Source organism: Plutella xylostella, chromosome 7 (assembly GCF_932276165.1).
Source record: "Plutella xylostella chromosome 7, ilPluXylo3.1, whole genome shotgun sequence".
In the NCBI taxonomy this organism is placed as follows: Eukaryota; Metazoa; Arthropoda; class Insecta; order Lepidoptera; family Plutellidae; genus Plutella; species Plutella xylostella.
The window spans coordinates 7,435,158-7,449,696 of NC_063987.1; the positions used below are offsets into that span (position 1 = coordinate 7,435,158).

The 14,539-nt window shown below is 35.2% G+C and overlaps 1 protein-coding gene across 1 annotated transcript in view; it reads right to left on the bottom strand.

Moving 5' to 3' along the window:
* LOC105382605 (F-box/LRR-repeat protein 7) overlaps positions 1-5,311 on the bottom strand; it is a 36,084-nt gene extending 30,773 nt beyond the window's left edge. Inside the window, exon 1 of the mRNA XM_048622186.1 lies at positions 4,928-5,311. The gene's annotated coding sequence lies outside the window, so the exon portion shown is untranslated. The remainder of the gene's footprint in view (positions 1-4,927) is intronic.
* Between the last annotated feature and the right edge of the window lie 9,228 nt (positions 5,312-14,539).

The window sequence follows — 14,539 nt, forward strand, 5'->3', positions numbered from 1 at the left end:
TTTTTAATTCAGATAACAATAATTCAGAGATAAATCCTATACTATTAAGTAAAAACCGGCCAAGTGCGAGTCGGGCTCGCGCACAAAGGGTTCCGTAGCAGCAAATATAATAAACATTACAGTTAAATCAACCTATCTCAAAAACTATAAGAGATACTTTGATCAAACCAAAAATCGTTGAAAGAGTTAATTAGCATGCATCACCTCTATTTTTTTTAGAATTTTATACCCCGTAGTTATAAAAATAGAGGGGGGGGGACATACTTTTTACGACTTTGAGAGCTGATATCTCAAAAACCGTTCACTTTAAGAAAAATGTTTTTTAGAAAACTTTATATCATTTTAAAAGACCTTTCCATTGATACCCCACACGGGTATGTACATCGAAAAAAAAAATTTCATCCCTCAGTTACATGTATGGGGGGCCCCACCCCCAATTCTTTTTTTTACTATTTAGTGTCATATTTTTGTAGCGGTTCATACAACACATATTCCCATCAAATTTCATCACTGTAGTACTTATAGTTTCCGAGTAAATCGGCTGTGACAGACGGACAGACGGACAGACGGACAGACGGACATGACGAAACTATAAGGGTTCCGTTTTTGCCATTTTGGCTACGGAACCCTAAAAACAATAGAACACGCGCATCTGAGGTTTGAATTTCGTCACGCTGCGAGCGAGATGTGAGAAAAAGACTGTTTTTAGGACATTCCTTGGCAGTTGGCTGGCATAACAAGGTGTCGGTTTAAAAAAAAACTGGAGTGAACTTTCAATTTGTGCTTGTTAGACGGTGGGTCATGTTCTTTGTGCGAGTGTAACGAGCGGGAGAGCCGTGGCAAAGCTTGGGACGTCCGACGCAGGATTCTGAGATCAGAAAATTTGTTCCCTTTTTAAAATCTGAAGAGTGTTCACAGTAAAAAATAAGAAGGCAATCTTTCACACTTATATATAGTCAATGATCTTATGTCAATGGTTTTCAGTGTTATTTTTTATGATCTACTTAATATATAAAATGCAGTTGGTTCTACGATTAAATCTGCATCAACAATCAATAATTATGTTTTTGTTTGCGTTAAAAATTAAGTGTTAGTAAAAATTAAATGACAAAACTCATTACACGTTAACAATTAACAGCTCTCAGTGACATCATACCAACCACCACCCAAGAAAAGCGTCAATGGACTTAAAAGCGCTCTGTAGCAAAATGCTCGTCAAGTTGACTGTGACATTGAAGCGTGGCGTTTTTCAAATAAGGGACGAACGTGAATCCATTGAAGATTTAATTATGAAGCAGACGGGTTCCATTCCCGCACGATTCTAACAACAATACTAGAAAGAATTTTAGAGATAGAGGACTTTATTTAGAAACGGAAGCTGGACGAAGCAATAGCAATAGAATACTAGGCAAACGTAGTGTGGAACGCCCTCCGGCTAGATGGGGTGACGACTTGCGAAAGGTGCCTGCTTTTGATTGGATGCGGAAAGCTAAAGATCGCATCCAGTCGCGTGCTTTGGGACAGGCCTACGTCCAGCAGTGGACTGCTATAGGCTAATGATGATGATGATGATGATGAAACAAAACACAAAATCAACAATTTTATACTGTAGAAATTACACAATAGGAGGCGTTATCCCTTTAAGCGATCTCTTCCAGGCAACCTTTGGGTAGAGAAATGACAATATGTATCAAATAAAAACCGGCCAAGTGCGAGTCGGGCTCGCGCACAAAGGGTTCCGTAGCAGCAAAATTACAGTTAAATCAACCTATCTCAAAAACTATAAGAGATACTTTGATCAAACCAAAAATCGTTGAAAGAGTTAATTAGCATGCATCACCTCTATTTTTTTTAGAATTTTATACCCCGTAGTTATAAAAATAGAGGGGGGGGACATACTTTTTACGACTTTGAGAGCTGATATCTCAAAAACCGTTCACTTTAAGAAAAATGTTTTTTAGAAAACTTTATATCATTTTAAAAGACCTTTCCATTGATACCCCACACGGGTATGTACATCGAAAAAAAAAAATTCATCCCTCAGTTACATGTATGGGGGGCCCCACCCCCAATTCTTTTTTTTACTATTTAGTGTCATATTTTTGTAGCGGTTCATACAACACATATTCCCATCAAATTTCATCACTGTAGTACTTATAGTTTCCGAGTAAATCGGCTGTGACAGACGGACAGACGGACAGACGGACAGACGGACAGACGGACATGACGAAACTATAAGGGTTCCGTTTTTGCCATTTTGGCTACGGAACCCTAATAAAAAAGGCTATACTATCATATCTCATAGTGTTATTTCTGTCGGCTGTACCTTGGATATCCGTTCGCTGTCAATTATTAAGTGAAAGCATCGCTTATAGTGAGCGCTTTTCCTAACCTATCTTTAATGTAATCGCGATTAGAGATAAACCATAATTTCACTAAGCTTCAGATAACAGTCCAAGTTTAATCATTGATTAATTATTTTCTTTGGACCAATATTAAATTAAATATTTTCCAGCTGTATTGTATTAGCTACTAGCTGTTCCCGCGAGCTTCGCTTCGCCTTAAAGAGTTTTCCTGTGGGAATTCCGGGATAAAAAGTACTCTATGTTCTTTCTTAGGGTCTAGACTAGATCATATGTATACCAAATTTCATTCAAATCCGTTGAGTAGTTTTGGCGTGAAAGAGACAGACAGACACAGTTACTTTCGCATTTATAATATTAGTTAGGAATAAGCAGCAATATCTTTCATCAAATCTTATAATTATTATCTCTATATGTAAGTAATAATATTTTATTTAGTAAGTAGGTAACGCAGTAAGATATTTCAACATTATAAAGATATTAAAAGTATTTTATGTCTGTTTATCACAACAATTAGTGGCCGAAAACAGAAACTGTAACCAGATTTTACGACAATTTAACGGCCATTTGATTATTCATACTTTCTAAGGATGTAACTAATTAAAACATTAACTAAAATTTATTATTCATTTAATAACAAGCAATGGTAGGTGTATTTTTCACGCTTCCACGCAACTTCTTCTTAGAGTATGGTGACATACACTGTAGTATCGCCTGGATACTATAATTCGGTATCACCGAAGGTCCCAGGTTCGATTCCAAGCTGAGGCAGACATTTGTTTATGACAGATATTTGTACTAAATACCTATGTAGGTATATTATATTTATCTATCTATGTAGATATATCGCAGGCTGTCCGATACCCATGTTACTGGCTCTTTCTAGCTTGGGGTTGGATGGTCGTGGGTCAGATGTCCCCACATATTATTAATACATTGATGTCGATTCTGAAGGCAGAAATTCTAATTTTAACGCTGTCAAACTAAAAAATTTGCTAGCATAAAATGAAATTTACGGAAACAATCATAGAGTCGAATTTTAAACAAAGAAATTAAGGTTTTGACAGCTCTAAATTTAGAATTTCTGCCTTCAGAATCGACATCATTATACCTATAATTATATGCCAATAACGTAATTTCCCTCTTTAGTTTGTCATGGGTATATCGTCTTGTAATTCGGAATAGGATTAACCAAGTTTAAAATACATGTTTCTAGTTTTGAGAGACTTTTAAGGATAGCCCTATATGTTTTTTCCTACAAATAAGGCCCTCTTGCGGCATACCTAATTAAGTTACTATAGACTTGGAGTTAGAGCATGATGAAACCGAGGCTGACGTGATTAGAATAATGTTTATTACTTAATTCACAGTTCTCATTGAAGTTTTGTGTTTTTTTATTATTAATTTAATGCCTTAGATAAAGTGCACTCACGGGCAACGAAAAGGTTCCACTGAGAAAAGCACCAAATTACTCATAAACGGAAAAGGCTAGCTTAACTTGACGCCTTGACCATTGAAGTACCTATATTTAACAGAGCATAAGGATATTACTAACAAAACACTAAAAACGTTAAATGTTGGAAAAAATTGGGGTTGTTTGGTGTCGGCATTTTGTGAGTGGAACTTTTTCATTGCCCGTAAGTGTAAGTATGTTTTATTCAGAAGCTGATTTAAAGGCAGTAAAAAACCTCTTGCTCAGATCGCCGTTACAGTTCTACGTGCCTATGTGGTCTAGTGATTGAAGCTTTGTTTCGACACCTGGAGGATCCAGTTTCGATTCCCTTTTGCTTGAATGCATACCTTGAATGGAGACATGATATTTATAAATGTGGATCTCCTAACCTACAAAAAGTAAGATGAATAGTTGGTTAGTTTGACCCTTAGCTTCAATTTCACAATAGTCGGTTAAATTGTAACCAGGAAAGGTTGATCAATTATACGTCATCTCCTTATAAAATTTATGACAGATGTGTCAAAAGTTAACCACTACTCCCTGGTTATGCTCTAACCGACAATTGAGAAATTGGCACTAAACCTCTCTAGGGATGATGTTTATCTGTCCCATTGGGTTATGGGATTAATTGAACAGATAGTGATACTGTGTTCATTAGTAGCGATATATTTATACGCTTTATTTACACCGTGTCAAACTCACAAACTGTCTACCTATTTATTATTTCAATCATTGATGGTTTGTGAATTTGACAAGGTACAAAAGTGTATAGGTAGTTACCTACCAATGAACGTGACTGTACTGTGCACATGCTTGGCAACTAAATTCAACCCTTTCGCACTTATTTGGTTGATCTCAATGAGCCACCGTGTCATAGGTATAAAGGTATTTGACTAGAAATCATTATTATTCATGTTACTTACCTGATTGATTAGATTAGAGTTAATCCGACTGTTGGGCTATGTGTTCTCGCCTATACAACTGGTCAAGTTTTTACCTTAAACTCCTTAGAAATGCTTTCAATTCTAAGTAACTATACTCTTTCAAGTACCTACCTAGGTAGAGGTAAGTAAATACATAGCTAGCTAGAAAGATATCGAGTGCAACTTACTTATAAACCGGTCCACTTTTTCCTGACAGACTTAACGTAGAAAGTAATTTTCCACATCTTCAATCCCGGAGCAATCCTTCCATAGTCCACCTCACACACCAGCCTCCGAGCTTCGCAACATCACTCGCTCACACAACACTTTCCAAGTATCACAATGCACCTTAAAAACTTGTATCCACACTGCCCGACAGATTCCTCAAAAACCTTAACACGAACCACTAAACCAGTAACAAACTGGTGTTTTGTCACTAAAAACCGCGGCTAGAGTTGTATTTTTGGGTGGAAACTGAAAAACTCGTGGTGTTTTCGCGTTTTTGAGGTCATATAAAGCGTTTGATGACCTCAAATGGTGGCTCGAGACTGCAAAACGTTCGGTTCTCTGCCTCTGCGCCCGCGCGGCGGTATGCGGCGGCGCTGTGTGCGTGTGTGTGTACACGCAACACGCACACACGCAAAAGGAAGGCTGCACGGTTTTTGTAGATGTCCACAGGGCAAGTAACCTGTAGCTTAAAGAGGTGTAGCTTGCTTTTCTTACGAGACATTCTCAAGTAGGTAGGCATTAAATGCAAACATGAATCGTAGTTTAAGTTAGGTATCTCAATTTCTAAATGTATGTTTTGGAACTTTTTGAGCAACATATTTGGAAACTAGCGTAGTTGAAAATAAACTATGCAGATATGCAGAGGTGAAGTAGACACTGCCATTTTTATTTCTGCTTCAGTGGATTAAATGTTTATTAGGTAGTTATCGGCCTACCCTTACAATCTAATCCACTATATTTAATAGATTCACATTACAAAATAAAATAATTTACAAGTTACAAACCCATCAATACCATGTGCTATGCGCCACATTCAAGCTACATCCTTTAACACTGGAGCCGATTTTTTTTTTGAAAGTTGCTGGTCGATGTCCCGCTAGCAAAACTTTAAGCTCTTATTTCCATCTCTCTCCCACAGTACATCTCTCATACATCAGAAAGAGGCAGCAACAATTATCTCAATCATACAAATTTCTCAAGAATAATGTCTACAATTCACATGGTCGCGCTATAGGTAACGCGGCCGGTTTAAATATGTATTGAAATGTATCAGTTCTGAAGTAAACGAAGGTGTATTGATTTGTCTGTTTGATAGAAAAGGAAATATATATCGATATCTGGTAATATTGGTATTATTTCAAGATGTGAAAAATTATTGATATAATAGCAACATGTCTACTCCGAAAGTTTTCGGTTTTTTGGCAGATATATTTATGACTTTATGCCTTGAGTATTAGTTATCAGATTTCACAGCTTCAGCTGATTGATTCCGTATATTATTAATGATGATACGAACAATTATGTAGAGTTAAAAACATAAAGGTTCTTTCCACAGCATGCTACATATTAAGTAATAAGTATTTAAAAGTTTTTGTAAATTAGGTAAGTACTACCATTATATACCATATAAGCTAATTGTAGTAAGTATTTACACAATTAGTTAGGTATGTGCTTCATCTGATCTTGATGATCATACCTAGGTACTTACATTATATTTTGATATAGTAGTTACATTTTAAATCTAATTATCTTGATGTTAATGTTGAAAATCTACATTTGTCAGAATATTAAATAACTAATAAATCATACAGTACATACATTCCTTCATTAAAGTACATTCTTAACGAGATTTTTTCCTGAAAATCTTATAAAAAACCGTGGAGACCAATTTTTTTTCATAGCTCCATTTTTACGTGCAAATATATAAGTATAGACCATACCCAACGTGTTTGACATAACTGTTTTGTATCAAATTACATTGTGAAATAATCATAATGCGACCAATAAATACATCATAAACGACACAATCCGTACCAAACACACTTCACTCAGAAAAATGAACCTTAATGCCTCAGAAAAATACCACGAATACCATTTTAATTCTATAAAAAAACAATTGCCCATCGATCCGAGACATATAATCTAACTACCGATCGGAAGGGTCATTTTCCTTTAATATACGCCGTAAATAATAATAAAAGTATGGGACATTCCTTAAAATTTACTCTCCCTTTTTATTCAATAGCTTTCGCGTTAAGGGAGAAAGGGATAGACGTATTGAAGGAAATGCCTTCTTATCGTACAAACCAGTCACTCGGACATAGAGTATGTAGAGAATGTAGAAGGGTACACTTCAAATGGCCGGGCGATTGTTAAGTTATTCTGAGTATTCTTTGCCCGGTTATGTAAATGTGCTTATGTATATTGTGTAATGTACAGGGTGAGTCTTTCGTAGATGCATATCCGAAAGTAGGTCACAGTGCTATTCATTCTAAACAACTTTATCAATAAAAAATATATAAAAAGAAATAAGTATATATTTTTACGTAAACTTATGTAAGGGGGGAGTGGATATTTTTTACAATTATAAAAATGAAAAGCTCGGTGGCCTGCTTTTAGATGTGCACCTACGAAAGACTCTGTGTATGATGGTATAGTCAAGAAAATGTCTTTTTAAAATCTTGATCATCTCAAATCCAATGCCAATATCTAAGGGTAAAACGTGCGTTTACGCTTAGATATTGATTTAATAATAAATGTCATTTGACTAAAAATTTTGTTAATGCGATTTTATCATCCTGTATATACACAATCGTAGACATTGTTAACAAAGATATCTTTATGATCTAGGGAGTGTATGCAGGAATTCCTAGTTCATATAAATTTTAATGTTATTCTTATGCAAATCGTACAACTATTTTGAAAGTGGCTTTCTTATCAAATGTTTGTGAATTATTTAAGCAATTCTTTTTATGTTATAGTTTTATTATATTTATTGTTATATTAGTATTTAATATTATGCTTATTTTTTTCTTTATCAAAATTGACTAAGAAATTCAGACATAAACCCATCTGATAACCTATACGGGGTGGAGTTTATCAGTAATATTGCCATTGTTGGGTTATACATTATACAGTTATACAGGTGTTGCAAAAGTGATTGTCTAAGCCGAAGGGGGGTGACTCAGGGAGAACAAAAATCCTTCTTTTTTTCTAAAATCCGTAGAACAAAAGTTGTTCAGATTGACCACGCCCTTTCCGCTTACAAAACCCTGTAGATCTACCCGTCAAACTGAGCGAATTAAATTACTGGGCCAATCCTAATTGATTTCAGAGCTGTTTCTTTGTTTTACATAATTTATATCCTAACCAAATGTTAGTTTAAATTGATAAGTAAGTATTTTCCCATAACACGAGAAATGTATAAGTATATAAAAACAACAAAAAACGTCATTGAATACAGTATAATTCTTATTTTAAATTATGCATCCTGCTGTGACTTACCGTAATATCCAAATACAACCCACATTCCACTTTTTTTTATTATTATAAAATACATTTGAAACTTTAGATAAAATCTGTTTCCTCCCACTTATTTACTTAGGTACTTAAAAAATACGGGTGAAATGTGTGTGAACACAGTCAAGCAAACGCATATTACTGCTCTTACAGTTGAAAATGGATCATTATTATCCTAACTACCCTAACTATAATATTATAAATGCGAAAGTAACTGTGTCTGTCTATGGATTTGAATGAAATTTGGTATACGTATGGTCTAGACCCTGAGAAATAACATTGGCTACTTTTTCTCCCGGAATTCCCGCGGGAAAACTTTTTAAGGCGAAGCGAAGCGTGCTAGTTAGCCTATAGTTATTCAGGACCTCTATCCAAGAGCGACTCAGCGGCAGGCTTTTGAAAAAGAATGCGGCTGAAAATCACAGCTACAGGCCTGTGGGTATGATCTTTGTTCTAAGATAAGCCACCCATATTTTTGGAGTATATTTTACATACATGTAGTAAAATAAACTGAAGGGGGTGACTCAGGGGGTCATTTATTCCATGTCATGTCAAGAACTCATTGGTCATGTCAGCGCCGGGATTCGAAACCGCATCTCTGGCGTGAGAAGCGGCGCTTACCCGACTGAGCTACCACCGCTCCTAAGGAACCCTAACAAACCACGCTAAGTGTCGGCCAGCTGATAAATAAAGGCACAAAAACCCCATGATTCCCATACATTGTTGCAAAACGTAATGGTATTTATTGCGGTGGCAACTTTAATGTGATGGCGATATGACGGACCGCGATTCATTGTAATTTGACAACAGTGCTGTTATTAGCAGAGTCGACATTTTATTTATTTATTTACACTTTACTGTACACATAAAAGCAAAACAATATAAATAACAGTTACAAATTTTTTAAAACACATAGGACGTATACAAAGGCGGGCTTATTTCCAAAAAGCAATTTCTTCCAGCCAACCTACGACTGGGTGAAAGAGAAGAATTTAATCTGCGGACATTATCATTGCGGTAAAATTATATTGATACAGGTGTTAAATAAGTCCGGTTTAAAGCGTTATGCCTAAAACAGCTATGTAACTCTGTTCGTCATGCATTTTCAATTTTAGATCCTACCCAATATATACCTAGTAGGTACCCACAATTTAGAAGTTAATGACATTTCTACCAGAAATGGGCGATTTTTAAATGACTTCTTGTTTATATTTTTTGGCTTGAGAACTTCAGAATAGCTACCGTTATTACCTCTACATTTAAGGTCTCCAATGCTGCCTTTCTGTCGGTCTCTTGTACTGTGCCCTTGAATACAACTCACCTACGATACGAACCAAGGGGAGTCACTCTCAAAGACGAAAAACTAAGTTTCTGAGTGCTGCTGCGAGAGCCACGACTCTATATCATTGTGTTAAACGTGCCCATTGCACGAAAGCTCTCGTTCGTTTGTTTTTCGTCTGTATAGAGTAACCCTCCAAGTGTGGAAGAAGAAAGAAGCGTGACCAATGGAATCATCTGCATTATTAAGTGTCTGTAGTCCTTTGTATTATAAACAGTAAACATGTATACAATAATAATATATCTTCATGGATATGTACGCTTAATAGGATTTTTTCACTGGATATTTCCAAAAAAACAAACTTTTAAATAGTGCACCTCATTATTTTTATTTATAATTACAAAACAAGTACAGACAGTTCTGCACAATTCTACGTAAAGTTCATTGATAATAAAATAAACTCATGTACTTATATTTTCCTAAGCTGATGAAAAGTAAGTGCGTTAGCGCGTTGAATTCTTTTACTCCTACAATGTTCATGTAGTAAAATATACGCGAATTTCACATGAAGTATTTACTTCTAAAATATAATCACTTATGTATTAAGTATGTATTTAATCTCATGTACACTTTACTGGCTTTTTTTTTATAACGATTGTGAAATAAATATCTAACTTGTCCATTGTAAAAAACATTTTATTAAATTACGTTTACTTGTTATAATAACGAAACAAAGCTCTCTGAAAAGTGAGTAGGTAAGTAGACAAACAAATACGTATTTGGGTTAACCCAAAAGGAGTATTTATTTAGCAATTAACGTAAATCCTAAACAAACAAATAAGGAGGCTTGAAACATAGTAGAGAGCCGTCATATCTCACAATTTACCTACCTACCTAAATTTGAAATAAGATTTTGCTAAATTTGTAGGTATGGTAAGCCGTAAAGGATTGACTTAGCTTGACATTCTGGACCACTTTGTATGTTATGTTTATTTTGTATATGTTAATGTAAATACAGATATGACATAGGCATGTTGTGTGCAATGATTTTCAAAATGAAAAGAAACTCATTTGTTACAAATTGAATAATTAAATATGTTTTCATATGTGAATAATATTTAGGCGAAGCTTTAGGAAGTCATCCATTATTCTGAGGCGAAAGCTCAGCCATTGGAAAGTAGGATTATTTAATACCATAAACAAACATAAACTCTTTTGTTTTATTGTTTTGTTATGAAACAGTCGCGCCCTATATTGCATAACCGGACCGGCTGCATAGCAACTACCGCGGCTTGAGTAGGAGCTAAGGCTGCGTTCATATTGCTGCATTTTCTATAAAATAGTGCTCTTAAGTAAAAGAGAAAGAAGAAAGAAAGAAATTTTATTTATTTGCAAAAAAAAACAAGATATAAAATTAAAAAGCGTATTGAATGAATAAAATGCAAAAAGGAACAATCTCAGCATCTGCTGTAAGTTGAGACATCTCATTCATTTAAACTTCTAGAACAATATTTGTTAGGTAAGTTTTTTTATTATTGTCGTTATATATTGTTATCGTTCAAAGCCCCAGAGCTCGTTACTTATATAATATCCTAGACACTCACACTTGTTTATAAAATCCTAGTTTTTTTAACCTAACTGCATTGTACTCATTTAAAAACGGTGATATGAGCCGCGACCTATCACGTGAGAACAAATGTACAGCAAAAAGCGGGTGACTCGCTACCGAGTCACCTGTGACTACTGAATACCCCTTCAGGGATTACAGTCTTGTGCTTTTTTATAAAATCGTATTAAGTTGCCCCATCAATGCAGCCATGACTTAAAATTATGAAATTATTTTCGGAGACCACGTCCTTAGTACGTAGTAACTGAAACCGACTGGCGCCTAGCTATGACCCACTTAATTCAGTTACTTATGTTAACTTTAGGTTGTAACTTTTGCATTTCATACTTTACTTTTATATTTGTTATGATTTATTTTCTTTTTCTACTATAATGCGTACATTTACTTCTGTACAGAGATACGCAGAGCATAGGAACAACTGAAAAATTTACTACTTTAGACGTTTTAAATAAGGGTGTACAGTTAAACAAATCAGTTTTTTTTTTACTTTACATAAAATACTTTGTAAGTACTTATTTATTTCATTATGTTTAATGACAAAGTTTAAGTTAGACTATGCGGACTAACTATTCACTTTATCCGGTTTCTAATGCCTATTCAAGCTGAAATAAAAAACAGAAATCAGATATTGCACGCAAGGACGTCATCATGAGGTCAAAAAACAAGTAAATTTAAAATAAACCATATCACTGTTTAATGTTATGTTATATCGTTAAGGCTACACCATAATACCACACTCTTTTGACCATAAACATGACAATTAAATTAAAAACCGAGGTAAATTACGACAATTTACACATGTAATAATGGCGATAAGTATATGTAGGTACTATCACGACGGAATACATTTCGACTGCATCCTTATGGCGTGTGAGATAAAAGCTACAAGTTATAAATACTGTGAAGCGATGTCTTCTAAGGTACAGTTACAATGTTGCTAATTGTTGGGGCGATTTCTTTCTCAGACACAAACAATGGACCTCACGCGGTGACATCGTTATACACATTAAGTTTAGCAAATAGTCTCTAAATTTTCAGTTCCACTTTGTCTGGTGCTGTATATCAAGAGTCTTATTAAGTTAGAAGTTAAGAAACGGTGTTTCTATGTACTTGCTTAACAGGTTTATACCTAACGCTGGACAAAGGGACTAGCCCAATGCCAGAAAATTAAATGTAGCTACAGTCCTTCGCCGACTACTCCGCACTTACACAGCATATTTTATTATTAGCAACGATAGACAAATTATATAGTACGATAAACTTATCTGTTCCGGTGCGACCGAACTAAATTGATCTATATCTCATAACTTACCAATAAATTATATATTCATATAGATTAGATGGGTTTATTAAAACCGCAAGGGTGAATTACCACTACTGGCAAACTTAAAATCTTACAGAATCAAGAAATAATATTAGACATTTTCGTGATCTCTCACCGGACCGGAACAGATAAGTTTGTGGCACTATACCTAGCTCTACTGTAAAGTTCATAAACCTGTCACAGACTGTTAAAACAGTCAGATGTCCTAGACAGAAGTAGAGACGGTGTACTTAGGTATTCCCTAATCGTGTAACATAATAGGCCCTACGAAATAATTGCTAAAGAACCTCAAATAATAAAACATGATATTCCTATAGGTCTGCCCGCTGCTCGAAATGGCCCTCTTCCAGCAATTATTATTATAATTACCGTTGTAATTAGGGAAAAGCTAATTAGCTCCTTCTGGAAAGTTCGTTCGATGTGTGTGGCTTCTCAATGCTGTGAGAGGAAGAGGACACTTTGATTTGTATATCGTTTATTGCTGGCTCAAGAAAACGTAAGAGAAACGAGCTAAGCCGTTGTAAATATCTCAGTAATATTTTTAATAAGTAAGTATTTATAAATGCAATTTATCTTAACAAGAAATACAACCACTAAGATTTGAAATCTAGCGCTATATGACTATCACTATTTATTTTTATTTTATTTTTTCTCTATGTATATGACTCAACTGAAGACATGACTTCAAATCCTGCCACAAATATAAAAATGTGGAAGACATTTTAATTGTAAAACAGTAGAACCTATTTATACAAAACCAGGCACATAGGACATCCATCGGAAACACTCCTATTTTCTCATTCGGATAAATATCAAAGGCAGCAGACAACAGACGGCAGCAATCAATATACTAAATCCAACGTCGAACCGTCAAGGCATGAGGCACCGAAATTGAAGGCATTTTATGATTAATGGCCGCTACATTGTCCCATGGATATGAGATACTTCTTTTCTTTCCCATCCCAATTTAGGCTGTAACATTCATACGGTATAAGGTTCCTTTTACTTTGCAGATGTGCTACCTTATGGCTTTCGAAGGAATGCTGCCAGTTTCGGTATGTCACAATGTCCTTTTTGATGATGATTGAGATAAAATTCCGAATAGCATACACTCTTTAATACCTAATATATCTACATATAGCATAATATAGGTATAATCTAATCTAACAGAATCTAAACTATTACTGACTCAGCAACTTCTTGCGAAGACCGGCTACTGATGGCGCAGTGGTTAGCGACTGACTATTAGACGCGAGCCAGGATTTCGGGTTCAATACCGGCTGTGGCAGATATTTGAATTTTAATTATAAAAGAAAAATAATTGATCTCGTTTCTTGGATGTGTGTGTTATCTCCAACCCATCTGCCAAGCGGCTACTCTAGCTCCATAGTGTAAGTTGCTGTAATTTTACAAGAAGTTACAAATATTGAATACGAAGCTTCAATTCGGTAAAGAAAACCAGCACCAGCACTAACGTGAAATTTTGTAACGAAGAAAAACCTTTGCATTTCTATAAATTATTTATACTACCTACTTACACTTTAAATTCCTTGAATTCCAACCCGCGGTCATCAGTCATACTCAGCCACGCCAAATGGCCTGAATGGTTCATTTTAACACTGTCCCATGTCCCATGGCTGTATCAAACTAAATAGAACTCTAATAACGAGGCATAAAGTCGTGGAGCAGGGTCGTCCATTTTCAGTCAGTGGACAAGTTCTTGTGAATATGAATGTAGGAGATTCCTTTATTGAGGTTAGCAATTGTAGAATGTTGAGAAGGATTTAATGTTGTCGGAATCGCTGGATAAATAAAATGGATCATTCTCTCATCCATCACTTCACATTCCCTATAAATAAATCGCATAGGTATATGGTCTGTTATTTTATGTAGTTTATAATGTTTAAAAATCTAGGTAGGGTAATCTTACAGTAGATAATATTATAAGTGATGATTTGATGGACTAGGTATTTCGCAACCGTTGTGAGTCAATAGATTGTGAACCGTAGCAAAACCCAATAATATGTGAATAAGTAATTAAC